Raw genomic sequence first — 24,460 nt, forward strand, 5'->3', positions numbered from 1 at the left:
TATGCACGTAGCATAAATAGATATTAAGAGCATGCATTCAACATTTTCTTTTTAATTAAAGTGTATATTATAAATATTTTTTTTAATAAAATAAATGAAACACCTGCATGTGTTATTCACGTGAGTGTGTGGATTTTTGAAAGTACAAGGCACATCATTAAGATCGGTGATCGATAGTCTAGACTGTCCATCATACCTAACAATCTAACTACTATAAAATGACAAAGTTACAAGATTAGTTTATCATCCATAATTTATTTTTATGTTAATATAATTTATTATATTAATTTTTTAAACATGATTTAAGTGAAAAGTTTAATTTAATTAAAGTTAGAATTTAAAATAAAATTTTATTATATATTATCAAATCTCAATAATTCTTAAATTTAATTATAGTAAATTAAAAATATTTTATTTAAGAATTTTAATTATTAAAGTTTTAATGAAATTATATATAGAATTATTAATTAGAAATAAAAATTTGTATTGTAGATATTTTGATAATTCAATTAAATAATTATTAATTTTTATAATAATATATTAAGAGTAACAAAAGCATATGAATAAATCCATGATAGCTTTATGTTTATATTTGTAATTTTTGACTATCTTCATCGTTATTGTCCTAACTTCAATGATCAACCCCTGGCACATTTAGGTTTCGATCTTCGGCCATCCCGGTCCTCAAGAGCCAACACCTATAATGCTACCTTTAAAAGATGCAAAAGGTGTTGGCTCTATCCACATAGAGAGTCATCTTCCACACATTACTGATAGATGCTACAGCCGCTAAAAGCAATGATTAATCTTACATACATGTCTAGCATTTATTTAGCATCGAGATTGATATGTTGGGTGTAATGTAAGCAAGCAAGACAATTGTGTCCCTTGAGTGGAAGATCCTAGAGCCATAAGTAGGGCGATTGTGTCCCTTGGGTGAAAGATCCTATAATCTACTAAATCCTTTGGAATCTCTTTTATGTACGACATATGAGTATAATTGTGTACGTGGACATGCATTAGAAATACAATTATAACAATATTTTGACCAGCTAATTTATAAATGAGTCTTTATCTCTCACCACGAGGTACCAATGCATGGGCATTAATGAAACATGGTCATCCACTTGGGTACGGTGTTAAAAGAAATGACGGATATTGGTCATAAGAATTCGTGGAAAGTATCACATGCATAACATACTTATGATTCTCATGCTTAAATTTATGTTCTTTTATCATCCGTATACTTTTTTTCTCTTGTTTATAAAAATTTCATATAATATGAACATTTTAAATTTTGGATAATAAATGATCCTACTGTGCTCTTATGCTCACCCTATTACAAAAAAAAAAAAAAAAAAAATGCACAGGTGCAAAACCGGAATAATACGCCCAGGCAAGCCTCTACTATTAGTTTTTTTTTCTAGAAAATTATGTTTAGTTTGGATTTCAATTCGGTTTTGTTCTTTAGGTTTAGTTTGAATTCCAAATTTTAATGTGGAAAAAAAATTACTAATAGAGTTGAATTGAGTAAACATTATATTATTTTAACAGTATTTTCCTTGTAGTTGACTCTAAATATCTATTAAATTTGATGGAATTATGTGGATTGTAATTAAATTAATCTATTAAAACTCACAAACTTAGAATTCAGGTCTTGAATACCCTATTCGGGTACACGAATATTGGGGTGTGACAAATATTATTTTATCTCTATATATAATCACTCCTCACCTTTATTATATATGAGCATGCAGACATAGCAACCATAATTTCGTAACCCTCCTCCCGTTGCCTTAGCTTATTAAGTATAGTCTAGGAAACGCTATTTAATTTATGTAATCTCTAGTTTTTAAATCTAGCAATTAATATTAAGTCGAGAGGCGAGAAAGATAGTGAAAGCAGTGATTGATAAATAATTTCTCGAATAAAAATATACATAAAATGTTTAACATTTCTTTAATTGTCATTTCAACCGTTTGCGTAAGCTGCGCAATTAATTCGAGTGTGCAAGCGAGAAGTGCATTAGTAGTAGGAGGTTTCATTAATGCACATCAAGCTTTTTAAGTTGGTACGAAAAAGAAATGGTATTTCCTTAATTAGATAGCAATAATCTTTCTTACAGATGAAAAATCATGAATCTCACAAAATAATTATTAGCTTTATCTGTAGTGTTAGTTCTTCATGTAAGATACAAAGTAATCGTTGTCTAATAAAATAAAAATTCATGCTTGTGTACATATAGGACCCCTAAATTTGGAATCATATATTCTATTAGAGGATAAAATACTTCTTTAACTGAGATGAAAATAAGTACATAATCATTACCATTTTCATGTCCACACTTCCATGCTCTAGCAAAGTATGATTATGACAAGCAGCCATTGGAAAATTGAACACGCGGCATAAAATATAGGAATCATAGGTCTCTTTAGATAGATTACAATCTGATAATTATACTAATTCCATTTTTTAGTTGGTTGATTAATGTATGTACAATGGACCTTCAAAATGAAAAGAAGTGAACCGTCTACTTTTAAAAGAAAATATCTACTAATAAGTGGCAATGAAAGTCTAATCAATAGTCCTTTTTTATGGAGACTATATAAGGTAAGGACTACAATTTGGCATTGTATCTTGAGTTGGTGTATGTTGTTATGTAACTCATACATGCCTTGTGTATTAAGCATCGTTCTATTAGAATGTCAAATAACTCACTGTATAAAATATTGCTCATTTTTCTCTACAATGCATGATTATAATTTTGTTACATTCCTTTACATTGATATTATTTATGTGTTACTCATGTGGGTAGACAACTTTCATGACCTACACCTCCCACCTATTTTTACAATGGAAAATGTTACAGTATGGTATAATATTATTCCACACTCGAGCATGTATCTAACTAGAACAGGTCAATATTAATGTCCAACGTGGTAGGAAAAGATGGGAACGGATTGGATGGTGTATTACACATCACCGACCTGATTGGTGTGTTGACGTCACCAAGTTCTATGGGTCCCATAACTAGGTATGTGTTATATCCAAATCATCCATCCATTTACTGAGCTTGTCATAAAGCTTGACCTGAAAAATAAGACAGATCCAAAGATCAAATGGACCACGTTGCAAAAAGTAGTGGGGGATTGAACATCTACCCATTGAAATCCATTTGGGGGCCACTAAAGTTTTGTATCAATATGATATTTTTTTCCTCTTCATCCAAGTCTATGTGACCCTATGAACTGATTTGATGTAAAATAAATGTTATGGTGGGCCCTACAAGTGTTTTAAAAGTGAGAGTCATTATCCCCACTGCTATTTGTGGGGTGGTCCACTTGAGCTTTGGATATGACTCATTTTTGGGCTCATTCTCTAAAATGATCTCGCCGAATAGATGAACAGTATGAATATAATAAACACATCATTTTGGGGGCCATATAACTTTGATCTCCTTTGAACCTTTCATACAACTCAAAGCTCGAGGAGCGATAGTACTCGTCTTCGCACAACATGTACCCACACCAGGCAGGTCGGTGGCGTGTGGTACACCAACTAATCCACTTCTAAAAAGATGGGCTGTATACTAGCTACTCTCTCCTCCATTAGCATCTCATGTCGCATCATTTCCCATATTGCACCAAAACTGTCTACAACTCCTGTTTCATGCATGAAACATGCAAGCTCGATGGGGCTCACTCTGGTGTAAATGTCATATTTACTACGTCAAACAGATGAGAACTCTTGTGTTCACTATATATATATATATATTAGCCCAATAAAAAGGTTCATATGGACCACACCAATGGAAATAATATAAAATTGGGCCTAAAACTTCTAATTTCACAGCGTGGCCCACTTCAGTATTGGATTAGGTTGATTTTCGAATGGTCACATCATCCTCTGACTCACGCCTGGTAAACAGTTTTGATGAAATATATACACCACGATTGCCCCACATAAAAACTTATAGTTTGCTTCCCGATGAAAGACCTCAAGCTTCTCCTCGGTCATGTAAAATTCCCCAAAGCATCATCTGAAGGACTATTGCCACTCGATCCACTGCTGGAAGCCACTAGGTCGAGGAAAACCTCGTTATGGTACTAACTAGCGTTGTGGTTTTTATATGCAATAAGGTAGCATGTAGGTGGATAAAAGAGAAGTGATCACCATCTTCTTTTCAAAATAGCACTTGAATATACAATGAGAGAGAAACCACTAAAAGCCAAGAGAAGTACATTAATATTATTGATAAATATTGACTGAATAAAGTTTGTTTACAAAGTCCTTTCATATAACTTCTTTAAGTACTAAACTTTAAATTTTTAACTTTTTTGAAATATTAACAGGTTGTTTGGCACCATGGATTTGGGGGGATTTCAAATCCCCTAGTTGTTTCACAGCATAAAGTAACTGGGCGGTTCAATTCCCCTCAAATAGAGGGGTTTGAAGTCCACCGTAAGAGCTTAGATTACATCTAAAATCCTTTGAAGAGTTGCATATGTAACATGTATGTCACCGGACTATTATTCGACTGGGCACATAGCCCACTAATGATGTCCCAAAACAATTAGATTATCAATTGGATCACTATAATTACTTTAATATGATTATCAGCACCGTCCAAACATTGTCCATGTAAATCAACGGTTAAAAATCATTGTTAGTCACTCAGAGTTGATTTTGTGCTTGTGGCCATCCAAGAGTTGAAATTTTATCGTTTTCGGGCAAAGTATATATTTCAGTTGGCTTATTACAACCATTGTGTCAAACATTATATACGTTCACTACTTAGAGATATTAAAGTTGATCTAGTAATTAAATTCAAGCCCTAATAAATATGCCATACATAACTACTTTTGGATTAAAGTTGATTCCCAATCCAAGTGCCAAACACAATAGGAAGATATCAAATCCTAGGGGTTCTAAATCTAGGGGGTTTCAAATCCACGCTCCCAAATGGGCCGTAACTTTCCTAAAGTAGTGAGTTTACTAAAAATAATAAATGTCTTCTAAATTGACTCAAACTTTCCAATGGCTGAATTAAAGAATTTAAGTTATATTTTGCGACTTTCCAAACCTTAAGAGACCCTAAGAATAGCAATAATAGTAACTTATTAAAAATAGTAAATTTTGAGCTAATGCTTTAATTACAAAATCCTTCATGAGCTAATAGCCTTTCACATTGAACAACATGTAGAGCTCCTTGATAATTTTCAAACAATATATTATGCACACGAAATGAATAACCTGCCATTAAGCCATAAAGCTATGTTTGTTGGAAGGTATAATGAGCACTAGATCCTTGACCAAACTTTCGAGTCCAATTTCTTTTAATCTCAGTCATCTACGCCATGACTATCCTTGACTTTGTACATTATCATATTCATTTGCTTTGATATGCACTAGCAAACCTGAAGTGTGAATGGCATGATATTTCATGCAAGAAAATATGAACATTGAAGCTCATTGATGGACAGTTCTGATCGTTATGACACATGCACCCACCTACATGTGGATGTGTATGGGAGTTGATTATGGGTCCCTACATGTTTCCCAAAAGAAGAAAAGAAAGCCAGATGAAAGGCGAAGAGAGGATTGCTACCGTTCTAACCACGACATAAAATCATATTCTTACTTGGATTGCTACGCACTTATGAAGAAACCCTACTTAAGATTTTTGTTAGATTTTGCTGAATGATTGGCTGTAAGAAAAGGACAAGACAAGGAGTGTGGTGGATGGTTCTTTCCTTACCATAGTAAAAGGAAGAGAGAGAGAGAGAGAGAGAGAGAGAGAGAGAGAGAGAATCATTCATGAGATGCTTGGCATAGTCAATCTAAACCGTCAGAATCGTAGGGCCCACTGTGGATAGAGTACAGCTCGCATTCCACATAGGTCACCTTGGGTGGGTTAATAAATGATGGTTTTTAAAGATTAAAAAGGTTCTGTATCTAATTCAACGGTGACAAATGATATCAGACATCCAATCAGTGTCATTTTTCATTGGAGTCTCACCGAGATTATAACCCCCACGAGCCCGGGCTACTTAACAAGGCGTGCGAGCTCCAGACAATCTCTACCCATCCGAGATTATAACCCCCACGAGCAGAGGAAATGCCCAGGCTACGTTAAAAGGCGTGCGAGCTCCGTACAATCTCGCTTTCACAATTGATGCATTGGTCCCTGGCCTACATCCACGAAGAGATTTTACGTGCGAGGTGAGTGAAGTGTCTCAGGTGGGCCCCGTCTGTGATGTGTATATGAAATCTATGCAGACCATTGGATTCATCATCTAATGTTAGGCGTAAGGAACAAAAATCAGCCCCATCTATGATGCAGGTGGGCCACGTGATTGAGAACAATCTACAATGGAACATCCACCCTCCAACATGTTTCTCTTGGTGTGGTCTACTTGAATCACGGACCGTCCTGATTTATGAACCCTGGATCTAATGTGTAATGGCTCATATGATGGTTGGAGGGATTCTACATACACATCCTGGTGAGCCCTATAAAAATTCAAGGGTTAGAAAGTGTCTCCACACAGTGCTCTAGAAGCATTATTAATTTATACTGCTACTTGTTACATCGCTTCATTTGGACAGTTCAATCAATCGATATCAATCCTCCATTAAATCCAAAACTCTTTTCAGGAGCCACTAAGCAAAAATAACACTGATTAGGTGATTCAATCTATCATTGTCTTGGCTTTATTTGCACCATGAGGACCACTTTAGGTAAAAATCTGACACATCTACTCATTTTGAAGATTAGCAGGATCCAAAGCTAGGAACTTAAAAATTAAAAATAAATAAATAACTGAGGAAACTGCAATGATAAGAAATACTTGAGAGATGGGAATTTTTGTGCTACTTTATAAGTACTCACCACATTAGGAGCCCGTTTGGCCAGGCGGATTGGAAGGGATTAGATGGTATTGGAAGGGATTGGAAGTTAAATCCCGAGATTGGCCAGGCGTGCCAAACAGACTGGGTGATCTGATCCCAGTATATAGCAATCCCATGGATATTAAGACAATCCATTGACAACATCATCATTACCTTTAAATCCCATCCAATCCACCCTAATTCGTTCAAATTTGCCTGGGACATGTTTGGTTCAAGAGATTAGAAGGGATGAGAAGGTTTAATCCTGGATTGGCAGGGCATGCCAAACAGACTCGATATAACAATCCAAGGATATAGCAATCCCATGGATCTTAAGACAATCCACTGACAACACCATCATTGCCTTGAAATCATGCCATACACCCTAGTACCATTCAATCCCTTCCAATCCACCCGTCCAAATGGGCCCTAGATGGATTAGGTGGGATGGAATTATATTTACTCCTAAGCGAATTTCATCTTGCCTTTGAGAACTATGGAAAGGAGGAATCATATGGTCAGTCCCAATGATAGAGAATGTAGGATTTCAGCTGGATTTAGAAATCACTACATATGTATCCCCATGTTGATGTATTTGTTTTCTCCATGCCGTCCATCCATATATGCTCTTTACAGGTGACATTCAAGCTGCACGTGTAGATAGCAAATTGTGTACTGATGAGTAAACCTTGTGGGGCTTACCATGGATGTATGTGTCTTATCAATGCAGTCCATTCATTTTTTCATACTATTTTAGGACATGAGCCCAAAATTAAAGCAGAGCATAAGTGGACCACACCACAGAAAATGGTGGGAATAATATTTCCACCATTGAAACCTTCTTGAGGCCCATATTGATGTTTATCTGCCATCCAACCTATTCATAAGATCATATAGACACGGATGAGAGTAAACCACAAAAATGAGCTTGATCTAAAAATTCTCTCACCCACGAATGTTTTCAATGGTATTCATTTAATTGACATTGTTTCATGTGGTTGACTTAAGCTTTAAATATGCTTCAATTTTGGGCTCATGTTCTAAATTTATCTGTTACAATGAATAGACGGAGTAGATGACTTTACTAGCATATTAAGTTACTCAGTATATAATCTGCTTACATATGTGCAAGGGTGGCCACCATCAGTTGTAAAATTTGGTCCATTGATTACAATCTCATGGTCCATCGAATGTAAGTTTCACTTAATATCGTGTTTTTCTCGAAGGAAATTTTTTATCCCAAACGTGGATTGAGAAATTAAAATACCATGATACTTCAAAACATGCAATTATTGTGCAATGATAGAGTTAATTATGCAATTCCATAAAGGCATACCCACTTGAAAGAATCAAGTATTGTATGTAACCTGATTTTGAAGTGGACCATTTAAAATAGGCCGTGTGCGCATATCATGTAGTTGTTTTAGGATCAAGTAAATAGTAAGATCATCATTTCACCCCCATAACTCATATGAAGATGAGAAAAATGTTAAAAATCATCATTTAATCTATAGTAGAAGTCTCTGGAGCGATTTGCAGTCCCACCATGTGAGAAGCATGTGCAGCGCATTTCAACTGGTACACATATACAACATAGGGTTATAAGCAAGTTACATCTATTTGAAAACCTTTTATAAGCTTTCCACCCAATCATTTGATCAGTGGACCATCTCATATGTTTTCCTTACAGACCAGCAATCACATGTACATCTATTCAATTGGGGCAATCACTTATTAATGACCATCCATAAGTTTGGACCACTAATCTTAAAAAAGAAAAACTCACATCTATCGATTGGCATTGACATGTCTGAAAGGTGGCCCACCCTTGATGAACATGAGACCCAAATAAATGGGACAAATGGTTTAAACTCTGTTTTTTATTGTATTAAATTATCAATTTCGAGAAGACACGTACAATAGATCCAGGACGTTCATCTGGTGAGGGCCACTTGAACATGATCTGGATAAAAAATCATGCTAACATACACCTAGAAGGGTTGGTTCATACACGTCCAAGAGATGGATGATTAGAAAAAAGTGGACCAATAGTCACGTATGCAAACCCAATGAATAGACTAATCTAAACTTTAGTGATGGGACACGATTTCGTACATGACTGTGATGTTGGCACGTGTGCACCAATGACTCACTTTCAATTTGTTCTCGACAAAAATCAGCACCCTAGCGAGCATTCTCACCTAATTTTGGTTCCACATCATCCATATAGTTGATCTACCTGATGAACAGCTTGGATCTCTCCCCGTCATTACACGTAGGTAGGTGAGGAGAAGCGAGTACCGAAACGCTGAAGAGGAATTAGGGCAAGCGTCGGACGCGGAAGTTCCTGCGCTGAAAACTCATGTGGGATCCACCATGATGTTTGAGAGAAATCCACCCCGTCCATCCGTTTTTTGAGAGCATTTTAGGATTTTCGACCAAAATTGAGAAGGATCCAAGACTCAAGTGGGCCCCACTAAAGGAATATAAGTTTAGGAAAATTTCCACCGTTGAAACGTTCCTTGCGTCAACAGTGATGTTTATATGCCATCTATACCGTTTATAACGACATTTCTATTGGGATGAAGTGAAATATATATATATATATATATATATATATATATATATATATATATATATCTATATATATATATATATATATAATCCTGATTCAAAGCTTCTGTGCCCACACCAATATTTCAACTGTAGACGTTTAATCCTCACGTTTTTGGTCCACCTGAGTATTGGATCTGGCTCATTTTTATCCTTACGTCCTAAAATGAGCTCACAAAAAACGGATGGATGGGGTGGATTTCTCAAAAATACCACTACGGGCCCCACCTAAATTCCCCGCGTAGGAACTTCTCGTGGCTTCCGCAGGAAATCCGCGTCCACAAGCGTCGGTTCAAAGAGAGTGACAAGTGGAAAGGTCGGTGGATGGAATGGTTTACCAACCAACGCAAAAAAGGCTTCGACTGTTTCTATCGCTAACGTGAACTCGCTCGGGGAATCGTAATCACATCACACATATGAACTAGGCACATGTGTGCTAGATCTAAGCCGTTCGTCAGGCTCTAACCACTAATAGATGGTTAAAATAAGGCCAACTGATTATATGATGGGTTGAACGGCAACAAAAAAAACAAACGAACGGCTCGAGATAAATACAATAACATTCCAAATTTCTTTGAAAAGCTTGTGGCCCATCTGATGGCCAGATAGATCCGCTAATCTTTCAGAACATGGCCTCATCAGAGCCTCTTTACCACGTGCATGCGGATACACTCACGAAATTCACACGTTGGAGGGTTCAGTTAGCATTTCCCTTTCGTACACGCATACCCTTTTCAGAATCGCACCGGCGTAGGAACCGGAATCGGGTCGGGGTCTCCATATTATAAACGCTGGCCGTGAGAGCGACTGTCGGCATATCGACGAGTCGCCACGTGTCGTAACAGAGACCGGTCAACGAGGGAAACGGATTGGCTACTCCCCCTGCCGGGCTGATGGTCGGTGCACTATGGGCCCACCATGATGTATATGTTTCATCCATTCCGTTCATCCATTTTTACAGATCATTTTAGGGATTCGGTCCAAAAATTAGAGGGATATAAATCTCAGATGGACCACACCACATGAAAACAATAGTGATTGGATATCCACCATTAAAATCCTCCTAAGGCCCACTGGATTGTTGACTTGACATCCAATCCGTTGATTAGGTCATACAGTCCCAGAGGAAGAGAAAAAACAAAGATCAGCTTGATCCAAAACTTTTATGCCCCCCAAAAAGTTTTTAATGGTCGACCTTCATTCAACATTGTTTACTATAATGTCGTCCACTTGAGATTGTGATATATCTTATTTTTTTTCTTGTACCATAAAATGATCTAGAAAAATATATGGACGGCATGGATGAAACACATACATTATGGTGGGGCCCACATATTACCGACCATCAGCCATTGGCTGGTGGCAGGGGGAGTAGCCAATCCGTTTCCGTCAACGAGCGTCTCGAGTGGATGTGAGCGCATTAGGGCTGGGGAAAGGAGGTGTGGCCCACTTACTTTACAGTACGCCTTTTCAAGATATGCGGCTGTGGAAAGGGAGAGGAGAACAAACTCCCTGCATGCCAACAAGCTGCGCACACGTGGCTATACAAAACCGTCCAAATCGTGGGCCCCACTTTAGATGGGTTTTTTTAATCTCATAGTGGATCTATTTAACGACCTTATCTTCCCATTAGTGGCTGTTTGATCGATGGATTTGAATCGCTGGTGACTTGTTATTTTGACCGTCCATTTGATTGCTGCAAATCAGGAAGCTAGAACCATGGTTCAAAATCCAGACCGTCCATCTGATAGGCCCTGCAGTGAAAGGAAGATGACCCAAAAATCTCAGTGAATGGAAGATCCTAAACACTTATATCATTGCCTTGGTAATAACGATTATGAAAAGGTATGACAATGGTCCACATTCAAAGACAAAAAGGCCAAAGGTTGGATGGCTAGGATTTCAATTGTTGAAGGCTTTTCAGACAGCTGCAAACCACGATGGAGAAGATCAGATCAAGGAACCAATGTCCCGCCTGTATGGAGTTTGGCATCTTAGGAGACTTTGTCTAACCCAAGCCCAGCGCAGTGCAGGCCGGCCTCTAAGCCCGATAGACTACCCCATCCGGTTACGGATTGGGTCTACCCCCACCAGGACCTAAGCTAGAGATCGGACGGTCCAGTCAGGAGCTCTGTGGGGTCCACCGTGATGTATATATTTTATCCGCGCTATCCATCCAGTTTGAAAGATCTTTTTAGGGCATGAGCTGAAAAAGGAGATAGATTGAAGGATCAACGGAACCACACCACAAGAAGAAGTGAAGATTGAAATCCTACCGTTGAAAACTTCTTGGCAGCCACAGAAGATTTGGATCAAGCTAATATTTGTGTTTTCCATTCATACAGGTCTATGTGACCTTATGAACAGATTGGATGGCACATAAACATCACTGTGGGCCCTAGGAAGGTTTTCAATGGTAAGAGTTCAATCCCCACTGCTTCCTGTTGTGTGGTCCACTTGAGCCTTCAATCTGACTCCTTTTTAACCTCATGCCCTAAAATTATATATAAAAATAGATGGCCGGCGTGGATAAAACATGTACATCACGGTGGGCCCCACAAAGTCCCTGACATGACCGTTCGTCTCTAGCTAGGTCCTTGGCAGGGGTAGTTCCCAATCCTCGCCGTTCAAGTGGGGCCGTCGTTTAATCAGATGATGGGCTTAGCACAGCTGTCAAAATGCTGGGCCTTGATTTGTTTGGGCATCAAGATGGGCTCATCAGATGGGCCAATAAAAACTAGTCCCAACGGCCAGACCCAGCCCATTGACATTGCCAACTTAATTTCCATAGACGTCTCATGAAATAGTCCCACATGGGTCATGCCACGTCAGCATGAACAGCTGAATTGCACGCAAAAGAACCAAGCCGTACGTGTATGAGACCCAATTCCAAAAGCATGCTGACTGATGATCCTGGCCATCCAACTGGTAGCATTCAGATGAATAGTTGAAAAGAAAGCTAATATGGGCGTTCCAAATTCAACTGGAAAAGTTCATTGACTAAAAATAAGTCCAGCTATCATTATTTCAGGACCATGGCCTACCAATTGATATGATCCAAAAAGTGGGCCATGTGTCCTCATCCGGCAACATGGCCAAGAGGTGCTCATTTTCAAAAGATCACCATGCTCATATGTCGGAATTCTTTTCATCTACAAGAATCTAGCATTGTTTTGGACGATGGGCGTCATTTTCATATGATAAAGAGAAAGCACTCTTTTCTCTCAAATCAACATCCTTTGATAGAAGGCCACGTATAGCAACAGCAGCCTCAGCTTTATCATGCTGCACTATTTCCTAGTCAATATGATACGTGTAGGACATCCGAGCCATGAAGAAGGTGGGCCACAACAAGAAGATTACATGGAGCAAAAATCTGCCTGATCAAGTCATCAGGTGAGGCAGAAAATAAAAAACAATGGACAGCTAGTGATTTGACCTACCTACTGACCAGAACCGCCTGATTTTCATGTTGGGTAATCCTCATGACCAGGACCGCCTTTTGCATGGCTCTGATAACGTACACATTTGACAGATTCGCGGGAAATAATGTAGCATGATAAGCCTAGAATACAATGGATGCATGTGGTCGTGTTCCTCTTTAATCAGTGGGTAGGTGGGACTTTTCTCGTTTCCTTTTATGCATACAGTATGGACTTCCATCACGCACCTTAGAATTAGGAAAAAAAAAAAAACATGAGAATTTTATATAATTAAAAAAAAAATTGGATTTTATATTCTATAAGAAGGCTATCACCCTCTTTCATAATTAATCAAAATCTTGAATCCATAATGATATTTCTCAAATCCATAAGATTAATAAGAGAGAAAATTCAAATAATTTTATTGAATAATAATTCTGAAAGTTAGAATTTATAAGAGAAAACCAAAACCCTAATTCGTATAGAAATTATTTATAATAGAAAAATCAACTATACAAGTTAAATTTGCTAAAAATAGAAATGTCCAGATAAATCTTACTGGATCATTCCCAACATTATTATAGATAACTTTTGAAAAAGATAAAATTCATTAAAAAAAAAAAACTGCAAGAATAACAAGATTTGATGAAAATGAAAATTTCTAAAAATAGTATTTTTTTTCTTTCTAAAATTACATTTTAAAACCAAAGGCATACGTTTTCTTATGAAACGGATGAATTCGACCAACATAACAAGTCGGTTGACCTCGTAAGCATCATTACATAAAGATTGATGGGTCATGCGTTTTGTGACGATGCTCGAGTTCTTAACCCCAGCTCCCCAACATCCCAAGCTGACCAGGTCAACCACTGCCAGAGGCGATACAAGAAATCTAGAATGAATCTCACGCTAGATCTGGAAGAGAAGAATCTATATTGATCTGAACCGAAGATCACTCCGACAGATTTAGGCTCAACAGAAGATCACTCCATCAAATACGGGATAAGAATCCCATCAGAATGGGACTCTCCAATGTAGCACTTAAAAGACGTAGGTTCAGAACCTCCTCTGAGACCCTATATATGCGACCACTCGAAACCAGAAGAGAAAAAGAAAATGTGACATCTAAACCATAGTCTACACCTTTGATATCATCATCTACAGGCTTAACTTAATCAACGAAGGGTACACAGCTGGCCATCGGCACCCCCTTGCTCATATTTTCTCTAGCTTTTGCAGGTTCATCGGAGGGCACAATTCTACATCGATCTCATCCGTTGGCCAAAATCCAGTAACAAATATGTATAATATATATATTATACATATTTGTGTATATGTATAATGTGTTTGTGTATATATATAATGTTTGTGTGTTTTTGTGTATATATATGTCTTAACAGCATGAATCCAACTTCTACAATTTTCAGCCTTAAAACCACCCTAGAACTCAAAGCCCACTTATGAAAAAATCATAAAACCAACCAAATGCTTTTTTCCCAAAACCGCCCAAATACCTCTTCCAAACATCACCTTGCCAAACACTCAATTCAACACAAAAGTTACAGTCCAACTCTAAAATAAAAAATATATAATAATAATAATAATAATAATAAGCACGAGGCCGACATTTCCTAGCTAGTAGATGCGTCTTCCCAGCTGAAGGTGGAGCGACAGATAAATGCCGACCTACTCGCACAAACCTCGGAAGCTAGCATTATCGAATAGTCTACCATTATTAGTGACAATGGTATGGGGTATGCCATATTTGCATATTATGGATTTTCAAATGAAGTTGGTAGTCTACTTCTCAGTAATTCGAGCTAAGGGCTCGCCTCGGCCCACTTTGTGAAATAGTCGACAGTGACGATGGCAAACTTGGTCTATCCCTTACTTTTGGATAAGGGTCCGATGCTGTCGACTACCCACTGAGCGAAGAGCCAAGGACTACTCATTAAAGTCAGCTGCTTGGTTAGATGTCGCGGCACCACCGCGAACCACTGGCACTTTGTCACATTTTATCGCGAATTGCTTGGCATCCTCGTGCATGGTGTGCTAGTAATACTCTTGCTAGACTGCTTTCTGTGACAATGCTCTCCCTCCAGAGTGATTTCCACAAACTCCATAGATTTCTTTCAGGACATACTCAACTTCTGCAAGTTGTAGGCACCTTAAGTAAGGTAACGAGAACCCTTTCTTGTACAAGACGTCGCCCAGTATGATATACCAAGCAGATTGATACCTGATTTTCCGTGCTTCGAGCTGGTCCTCTGGCAGATCGCCCTATTGCAGATTGTGGATGATCGGGTCCATCTAATTCAACTCATTACTAACTGGGAGGGCCACTTTTAACTCAGGTTGACTGATGCTCAATTTCGACAAGAACTCTATCGGAACAGTTCTGGCGAGGTCGGTATTAATGGTCGAGGCTAACCGGCCAGGGAATCTACATTAGCATTCTTAGATCTCAGGATTTGTACGATCTCATTCCCTTCGAATTTCTTGAGCAGGTCATGGAATCTACTTAGGTAGGCGATCATCTTTTCGCCTTTGGCTTGATATTTAGTGGTCACTTGGTTGACTATTAACAATGAGTCACTGTAGATATTTAGTTTTTCTACTCCCATTGTCTCGAATAGTTGTAAGTCTGCTAGGAGTGCCTCGTACTTAGCCGCATTGTTAGAAGCTTGAGAGCCGAATCACAACGTATAGTCAATCTTAATCTAGTTGGGGGAAGTCAAAATTAAACCCGACCTGCTCCCTTACGCACTAGAGGACCCATGTACATGCATGGAGGGTCCATGTCGGTGTTGTTGGGCTCTGCTCTTTCTCCTCATATGTGGGGGGAATACCTGAAGAGTGGGTGAACTTCATGATAAAGTCAGTGATAGCTTGTCCCTTGACAGTCATCCGAGGTCGATATCTGATGTCGAACTCATCAAGCTTGATTGCCTACTTGGCGAGCCAACATGAAGCTTTTGGATTCTGTAGCACTTGTTAAAGGGGCTGATCAGCCAGGACGACAATAGTGTAGGCTTGGAAGTAGGGCCTGAGTTATCAAGATGACATAACTAGGGCTAGAGCCAACTTCTCAATCTCGGGGTAGCGTGTCTCAGTAAAGACCATTGCTCTACTTATGTAATAAATGGGTCGCTAAGTACCCCCATCCTCTCTTATTAGGGTCAAGCTAACTGTTGTTGGCAAGAGGTCTAAGTATATCAGTAACTCCTCCCCTTGCATAAGTTTCGAGAGCAAGGATGGGGACCCTAAGTAGGCTTTGAGCTACCAGAATGCCTGTTTGCACTCATCTATCCAGGTCAGCCTCTTACTTCCCTTCAGATGCTTGAAGAATGGTAGACACTTATCTATGGCTCTAGAGATGAATCTATTCAATGTTATCACTCTACTTATGAGGCGCTAAATTTTCTTTATTGAGCTGGGTGAGCTCATCTCTATGAGGCTCAAATCTTATCGGGGTTTGCCTCGATCCCTCTCTGGTGGACCATGAAAACCAAAAACTTCCCCAAGCCAATGCCAAAGGTGCACTTACTCAGGTTGAGCATCATCTTATATCGCCTCAAGATACTAAACATCTCTCAAGTCGGCTATGTGGTCCGCGGACTCAACACTTTTAATGAGCATGTTGTCAATATAAATCTATATATATAGTCTTCCTAATTTGCTTGGTAAGCATCTTGTTCACCAATCTCTGATATATTACTCTGACGTTATTCAGGCCGAACTGCATGACCAGGTAGTAGTACAGACCTCTATCTGTGATGAAGGCAGTCTTCTACTTGTCGTGCTCGTGCATGCTAATTATCTGGTTGTACCCTGAGTACACATGCATGAAATCGAGTAGTGCATACCCAGCAGTGGTGACCACCAGCCGATCGATCCTTGGTAGCGAAAAACCGTCTTTAGGTCAAGCTTTATTTAGGTCAGTGTAGTCGACACAGACCCACCATTTTTCATTGCCCTCCTTCACCAGTATTACATTGGCGAGCCAATTGGAGTTGTGGACCTCTTCAACGAAAACAACCTGAAGAAGCTTGTTGACTTCCTCATTGATTGCGGCATACCTCTCCGTATCAAAAGCTCATATTTTCTATCGGACGGGCTTGTAGTCAGGATTCACATTTAAGCAATGGACCCTGATTCTCAGATCTATCCTAAGAATGTCCTAATGAGACCATGCGAATATGTCGGCATGTTCTCTTAAGAGGTCTATCATTTCAGGGGACTCGAGCAGTACCCAATCTGAATTGTCCTTGTTAGGTCTTTCTCAAAAAGTTGCACAGGGACCAAGGTCTTCCACGGGCGATCCTCTTTCATACCTTCCTCCCTAGGATCTAGGGAGGTGATTTGTATTACCCGTTGTTGTTATGCTCTTCCTTGAAGAGCTGTCGAATAGCATTGTTGAGCTTCATGCTAGTCGCCCCTAATTCTGTTGATCCCGCGTTCAGTCAAAAACTTCATGGACAAGTGATAGATGGAGACTACAGCCCACGTGGAGTCCAATGATGGTCTACCCAAGATTACATTGTACACTGATGGACAATCCACCATGCGGAAGTCTACCATAGTAGTGACTTAGTTGGAGCCCTCTCCTGCTGATTGGCAACAAGATACTCACTTCAAAGATCACATGCTCTCCTACGAAACTAAGCAGAGAGGTTCACATGGGTTGTAATCTCAACCTCCCTATCCCCATATTGTTGAAGGCAGCTGCAAACAGGATGTCTAATGAGCTTCCTATGTCGACCAACATTTGGTGCAATTTGTGGTTGGCCATAATTAGGGTGACCACCAACATGTCATCGTGGGGGTGTTGCATCCCCCTTACATCCTCCTCAGTGAAGGTGACTATAGACGATTCAATCCTAAGCTCCTTTCAAGAATGGCTGGCAAGGTTCACATGATGAACCTCATTAGTGAGCTTTACACTCCTAGCCTGAGCTCGACGTGCTTGGTTCGAATCACCTCCACCAGTGGGTCTACTGAAAATGGTATGAATTTTCCTAACCGACTCGTTCTCATTGTTCTCCTCTTGTTGTTCTTGCCAAGGAGTTGGTTGTTGAGTGTGAAATATTGTATATTTCTCCTTATTTATACCTTCGTTTTATAAACATAATTGTGCTTAATCGATTTAATTATGCATGTTTTCATGTGTGAGGTAATTTCGATAACTTAAAGTAAAATTGATGCCAAAGGAAAGATTTATACTCAAAATATTACTAAATGAAGATTTGGAGATTTAGAAGTCATTAATGAAGAATTCACATGCCAAAGATCTAAGAAAACCAAGTGAGGAATGAAGTGAATCAAAGATTTGAAGTGAAGAAAAGGAATTCTGAAATTGTCCTGAAAACAAACATATTCCTGAAATTGTCATGAAAAAACATATTCTGAAACTCAGAGTCTATTTTAGCAATGCAAAGTGAAGTATATTTTGAAAAACTGCGCAAAGTGAAGTTTAATTTAGCAAACTGCAGAGAGCGCATAAATTTGAGGCGCTTTCTAGATTTTTCTAACTAGGTGTGAAAGTTAGAGTTCCATAACTATAAATAGGGCTCCCTAAGATGTTCCAAAGCATCTTATAGGGTTTGGAAAGGTCTCAAGGAGAATAACAAAGGGATGGAGCAGCCGCCAAAGAGTTTTTTTTCTTTCCTAGTTTATTTTTCATGCTTTGTTTAAGAGATTTAGTTTCAATCATGTTTATAGTTAGCTAAACCACTTAGCTAGGGCTAAGAGGTGAAGCTTGTAGCGTGTTGGGATGTTTTCTTATTAAACTTTATTAATTTTTAGTTTGATATTAAAGGAATATTTTTATTTTTTTATGATTTATTGTGACTTAAATTATAATAGATGTTTTGATAGCTTTATATATCTTCTTTTCCTATTTTGAGATAGTAAGATTGGTAAATCCCATTGTTCACCATCGTCTCCTGGGTATGGTAGGGTGATGAAATCTCTTCCAATATTCACAATTCTCCTCCATTGAGAATTAGGTCAATGAAAAGTTCAGATTTGATTTAAATTGCTTTATCTTCCAATTGGATAAGATAGGACTCTAATTCCATTTGTGTTTATTGAATCAAGTAAGGTAGCATCTTAATAGCTACAAGTGGATCCTTGGCACCCTAATTTTCACCTTTAATTGATAGTTTAAATATTATTCACAATTACTCTCTTTTATTCCGGAATTCAAATTTAGATCTTTTTCTAGTTATAGTTCTAGTTCTTTTCAAAATACGTACAAGTTTAGTTCATGTGGATTTGACTTCGTTCTCATGAGTTATTACTACATCGCGACCCTACACTTGAGGTTGTGAACAAGTTTTTAGTGCCATTGCTAGGGACTACGGCTACATTTTTATGGAATTAATTAGTATTAGAATTAGGTTAAGATTATGATTAATTTTTCTGCTATGTTTTTAAGTTAGGATTTTTTTTCTAACATTATTTTTAGAAACTAACATTGTTTTCTATTTTGTAGAATTCCTGACATAGCAACTCTTATTCAGTAATTTTGTTCCAACCCTCTCTCTTATCTCTTATTTGTTTTTATTTTTCTAGTTTTCTTTTTAGGTTTAATTGTTTAGTTACTTGAAGGTTGTGCGTGTTTCATGCCCAAATGGGTTCGTGAGAACACTCAACGTCTCTCGAGTGAAAGAGGATTAGTCGAAGGGTTGTTTATCCATTAAAGGATTAGACACCACTTGAGATCTTCTCAGTTAATTAAAGTGATGGATGCAAATCAACCTTGACCTTAACCACCAATTGAGGAAGTTCAAGATGAAAACGAGGTGCATAATGCACCCCCGCTTCGTACTCTACGTGATTATTTACAACTGGTGAGGGTGAGTACACCTTCCTGCATGTTCTTTCCACTTAATGTAGGAAACATGGATATCAAACCTGGACTGATACAATTCCTTCCTAAGTTTCATGGACTAAATTCTAAAAGTCCATATTTTCACATCAAGGAGTTTAATGAGATAATCGCTAAATTAAACTTTCCAAACGTGTCTGAGGACACAGTGCGACTTAAATTATTTCCTTTTTCATTTAAAGAGAAGGCTAAGACATGGATGCACTCATTAAAGCCAAGATCTATTGGCACATGGGCCAAGATGACCTAGAAATTTCTCAAAAAGTTTTTTCCGTTTCATAAAACTAACACTTTAAGGAAGGCAATCATGAACTTTACCTAAAAAGAGGAAGAGACCTTCTTCCAATGCCGGGAAAGGTTTAAAGATCTCATGAATTCCTGTCCACATCATGGCTACGAAGTATAGCGAACAATAAGCTTTTTCTATAACGGATTGACTTTACCAATGCGTCAGTTCGTAGAGATGATGTGTAATGGTGAATTCATGAACAAATAGGCCGAAAATGCATGGGATTACCTTGATCAATTGGCAGAAAACGCACAATCATGGGACACCTCTCCAAGACTCACCACTTCTAAGCCTACTCAATCAAAGGAAATGGGAGGAATTTATGTTCTAAAAGAGGAAGATGATATGAGTGCAAGAGTGGCCAATCTCACAAGAAAAGTGAGGTCATGAAACTTAAGAAGACAGAACCTATAAAATCTGATAAGACTGCGGAAGTTGTTTGTGGTATTTGTGCTTATAACATACATACAACTGCGAATTGCCAAACAATTCCTACTTTTCAAGAGATATTGAATGAACAATCAAATGTTGTGAATAACTACCAAAGACCTTTTAGAGGACCCACCTCAAATACATACAATTCCAGCTGGAGAAACCATCCAAATTTCAGTTGGAGGAATGGATAAACGGCTAACCCACAAGAGGCCCTTACTCAATTTTTAAATTAGAAGAGACCTCGAGAGGATACGGTTCAAAAATTTATGCAAAACCAAGAGCTATTCAACCAGAATATGGTACAAGCATTCCAAGCTATCAAAACAACAATGGGAATGTTTGCATCGTCCATTCAAATGATTGAGTCACACTTAGCGAGTGGGGAGAAAGGGATGCTTCCAGCCCAACCTCTCCCCAATCTAAAGCCATAATGTGAAATTAGTGACCTAAGCTCTTCAAATCAAATAGAACAAGCCAAGTCTATCACCACTCTTATGAGTGGAAAGATAATTGACAAATATATTCCGGTAAGGGTTGAAAAGCTTAAGGACCCGAAAGAAATTGAGAATAATAGACTTAGCAATGCCCCACATGAGTTGGAACCGGAACTTCAAAGTAAGCCGTTTGCATCATTCCTCCAGCGGTTGATTGCATCAAAACCTCTTTTTTAACTCTCACAATATTCTAGAGGTGCTTAAACAAATGAAGGTCAACATCCCTCTATTGGATGTCGTTAAACAAATCTCTTCATATGCCAAATTTCTGAAAGATCTATACATTACCGAAAGACGGCAAAACATATAAAAGAAAATCTTTTTGATAGCATCCTCAAGCAAAATGTGTCACAAAAATACAAAGATCCCGATAGCTTAACCATCACTTGTGTAATTGGAAATTACCGGACTAAACATGCACTTCTTAACTTGGGGGCGAGTGTAAATCTGATTCCTTACCGAACAACTGGGTCTTGGTGAATTAAAACTCACCTGGACCACGTTACAACTTGTTAATTAATCAGTTCGTGTACTAAGAGGGATGATCAAGGATGTGTTGGTCCAGGTAATAAATTCCACTACCCAGTAGATTTTATTATTCTGGATACTCAACCCATCGTGGATGTAAGCACTCAGATACCCGTCTTTCTTGGTCACCCATTCATTGCTACATCAAATGCTATTATTAATTGTAGGAATGTGTGTTGAGGGTCAAATATTGCATATTAGACCCTAGTTATTATCTGATTTTACGAACATGATACTGTTTAACAGCTTATTTTAATCTTGTTTGTGTTGCAAGGTAAATTTAGGAGCCTAGACTTAAAAATGATACTAAAAGCATGGATTTAATGCTCCAAAGTCACCAAGGTAAGGGACGAATCCCAGGGGACCAAGATCGAGGAATTTACACGCTAAAGATCCGAAAAAATCAAGTAATTGAAGTCCAAGAGGCCTGAAAATCATCCTAAATACAAAATCATATGGTTCCTACCATCCGTTTGGCTCGAAACTTTATATCTAGCCTGAGAACCATAAAGTAACCGTACAAGTAAAATCAACCATTTCGAAGATCTTAGCGTGTATTCTAAGACTACCGGTTAACTTCCCTATTAGGTGTATAAAACATTATTTTTAGACTTCGCAGTGATATTGTCCGTTAAAAAGACATCTGAGTCATCTATGAGTGATCAAGGCTCAAACTTAGGTGTTAAAAAGAGCATGAAAAATAATAAGTACTGGTGAAATTTCGTCTCATTTGCACGGTGCAATTCGGAGATACGGACGGCAGAAGTTATAACAAAAGAGAAGGGCAAATTTATAATTATAAAGCCTCTGTTTACACAACTAGCGTTGCATGCTAAACCCACGTAAGTTCTACTTATGAGTTTCACTCAAATGTTTTGCAAAGTGTGGGCCACTAAAAGCTAAGATCTGGTTCATATTCGAGCCCATAGCATAAAATAACCCTGTAGCTCTGGTGAACGGAGTGGATTACTCACCATACATCACAGTGGACCCCACCTTCACTCCAGTCATTCATGAAACAAAAAATCTACATAACTGACTTTCCACCGATGGCTAATGCAATCCTCATGCTGGTTGATGGTGTGGCCCACTCAGAGCTCGAATTTACTTCAAACTTGGGGCCATGGGCCCACATAACGAGCTGAATTCGGTAGAGGGAGCGAATTTCTGAAAAGATCACCATAGTGGACCCCACCAGATGCCATGGTGAAACACATATCTTGTTACGATGGCTAGCCAATCACGTATATCTTGTTACGTGATTTTAGTCACATTCAAAGACAGAAAGCCTCGGATTATGGAGGGGTTTGTGACCCACCAAAGACTTGGAATTCCTTCATCTTTTGGCCCATGGCCTAATGTGGCCCTACAGAGCCGATGAAGGGAGTGGATTCCTCAAATAATCATCAGGAGCGGACCCCACAGCATGCACCACAGTCGGTAGTGAGGAAAAAAATAAACGTCCGAGGGAGACTCTCTCTCCTCTCTCGCATCCATGCAGACGACCGTCCGTTGGGACGAGTAGTGGCCCACCACGGTCATCCAAATGAATGATCTAACCCGTCCAACCTGTCCGGACAAAGGTTTCGACCAAACCCTAGTCATTTCCATGCACTTAATCATGCATTCAAGGTCACAGCAACAAGGAAATCGTCGCCACGTCAATTAGTGGTGTGGTCCACCCAAAACTCGAATCCACTTCAAATTTGGAATATTGGCCTGAATCGACCCCACGAAGCCAATGATAGATGCTGATTCATCGAAAGATCGAAGGTGAGGACCGCTCCACCTCTTTCACATGGAAGTTCGCCCCGACTGTGTAAGTTGTGTTGCATAAACAAAAGCTACACATGCTATGTGAGCCTCTCAGGCCTATAAAATCGACCGTCCCGAAATGGGAGAAAACGGAAGCAAGAGCAAAAGATCGAGGAGAGCAAAAAGTGTGGGGAGGCTATCACAAAGAGTTCCTTCTTTCCTTCCTTAGTTATTTTTTTTTATATTTTTATTAAAGATATTCTAGTTAAATCATGTCTATAGTTGGTTAAACCTCTTAGCTAGGGCTAAGAGGTGAAGCTTGTAGTGAGATGGGAGACTTTTCTTTATACCTTTTGATTCATGTTTAAGCTAAACTAATTTTGATTCTAGTTTGATTATAAGGAATGCCTTTAGTTTTTAATGGTTTGTTGTGACTTAAATTACAATGGATCTACGATAGCTTTAGGTATTTTCTATGCATGCATGGAGGTTATGATCGTAGGAACCCTGTTGTTCACCATCGTCTCATGGGCTTGGATGGATGATATAATCTTTCCCTACGTTCATAACTCTCTTAGATTGGATGTGGATGGATTAAATTTTGTTGTTTACCTTGTCTCCTAGGCATGGTTTTGTGATGAAATCAATTCTAATTCACATCCTTCTCATCTCTTGAAAACTAGATTAAAGGAAGTTCAAATTTGATTTTTAATGTATATCTTTCAACTGGATGAAGATAGGACTCTGATTCTAGTTGTGTTCATGAATCAAGCACAGATCTCCTTGATCTCTACAAATGGATCCTTGGCACCCTAGTTTTTCACCTTTGAATTTTAAAAGTTTTAGTTAAAGTTATTCATCATTATTCCCTTAAAATTCTCCCTGATTTAGATTACATCTTTGCCTAGTTCTAGTTCAAGTTACTTTCAGATTATGTACAAGGTTCAGTCCCTTTGGATTCGACCTCGGTCTTACCGAGATTGTTACTACATTACAACCCTATACTTGGGGTATGAACAAGTTTTTGGCGCCATTACCGGGGATTGACGGTTACATTCTTCTGAAATTAACTAGTTTTAGAATTAGGTTAAGATTAAGGTTTTTCTAATTTTTATTTTTAGGATTAGGTTTTCTGTTTGAT

The sequence above is a fragment of the Magnolia sinica genome, chromosome 1 (assembly GCF_029962835.1).
Source record: "Magnolia sinica isolate HGM2019 chromosome 1, MsV1, whole genome shotgun sequence".
Classification (NCBI taxonomy): domain Eukaryota; kingdom Viridiplantae; phylum Streptophyta; class Magnoliopsida; order Magnoliales; family Magnoliaceae; genus Magnolia; species Magnolia sinica.